This window comes from Octopus bimaculoides, chromosome 17 (assembly GCF_001194135.2).
Source record: "Octopus bimaculoides isolate UCB-OBI-ISO-001 chromosome 17, ASM119413v2, whole genome shotgun sequence".
Lineage (NCBI taxonomy): Eukaryota > Metazoa > Mollusca > Cephalopoda > Octopoda > Octopodidae > Octopus > Octopus bimaculoides.
Genome location: NC_068997.1, coordinates 46919668 through 46921110, shown reverse-complemented (window position 1 = coordinate 46921110; position 1443 = coordinate 46919668).

Below are 1443 nucleotides of genomic sequence, written 5' to 3'. Positions count from 1 at the left end.
GTGTGTGTGTGTGTGTGTGTGTGTGTGCTTGTTTGTCTGTGTTTGACCCCCAAACATCGTTTGACAACAATGCTCGTGTGTTTACGTCCCCGTAACCTAGCAGTTCGGCAAAAAACCCGATAGAATAAGTACTAGGTTAGAAAGAATAAGTCCTGGGGTCGATCTGATTCGACTAAAGGCGATGCTCCAGCATGGCCGCAGTCAAATGACTGAAACAAGTAAAAGAGTAGTAAGCTGGCAGAATCGTTAGCACGCCAGGTGAATTTTTAGCGGCTTTTCGTCCGTCTATATGGTCTGAGTTCAAATTCCACCGAGGTCGACCGCTGGTTGAATAAAAAAAACCGTTACATACAACAGAAGCTGTATTAGATTAAAATAGCCATCTATGCATCATACTTAATGCAAACACATCATGAAAAGGCAAATTAATTGCAGTATTCGTTAGGAGACAATTGCTCATATGGACGTATTGTGTTTAAGAACACAAATGTATCAGTAACGGAAGCAAATCGTCCATATATATATACGTGTGTGTAAGTATATATATGTGTGTGTGTGTGTGTGTGTGTGTGTGTGTGTGTGTTTGTGTGTGTGTCTGTGTGATTATGTGGTAAGGCTTGAACAAGTAGAATAGCACTCGATACCCTGCGAGTAACATTACACGCACATTCACATGCATATATATATATATATATCACATAATATATATGCACATATATACATACATATTTATACGTATAAATATGTTCATATATGTGAGTGCGTGGCTATTTTAAATTATATTCGTATACACACACGCGCGCACACACACGGTAAGTAGACGAATACTTAATCAGAGAAAGAGACAGACAGACAGACTGACAGACTGATAAACAGACAAACAGACGGACAGACAGACAAACAGAAATTGGCAGCAGTTTTACTTGATAGTATGTAGTAAAATAAAAACCTGATTCTATGAATACTTTTAACAATCACCTGTGAAGCGTTTCTAGCTGGTGATTTTATATTTTAAGGAGATAATTAAAGAAAACATTCATTGCAGCAACCCCAAGGACAAATTAGATTTAATTATATAGAATTAAAACTGAAATTCCAACCTACGGCACCTCCTTTCCACATAATAGTAGCAAAAGATAGCAACAGAAAAGTCAGCGTCTCGAAAACCAAACGAGTGTCTCAACAAGGCAGCAATCGATGTGGTTGTTATTTTTGACCCGCTAGAAATTGTAGTCAAATCTCTCTCTCTCTTTCTCTCTCTTTCTCTCTCTCTCTCTCTCTCTCTCTATCTATCTATCTATCTATCTCTCTCTCTTTCTCCCTCTCTATCTCTTTTTCTTTGTCTCTCTTAATAATTCTTTCAAAACAAATTTTCTCTTAAAAAAATAGCAGAAAAGAAAAGGGATATATTTAATAATGGCTTTAAATTTTGGCAGACCAGCT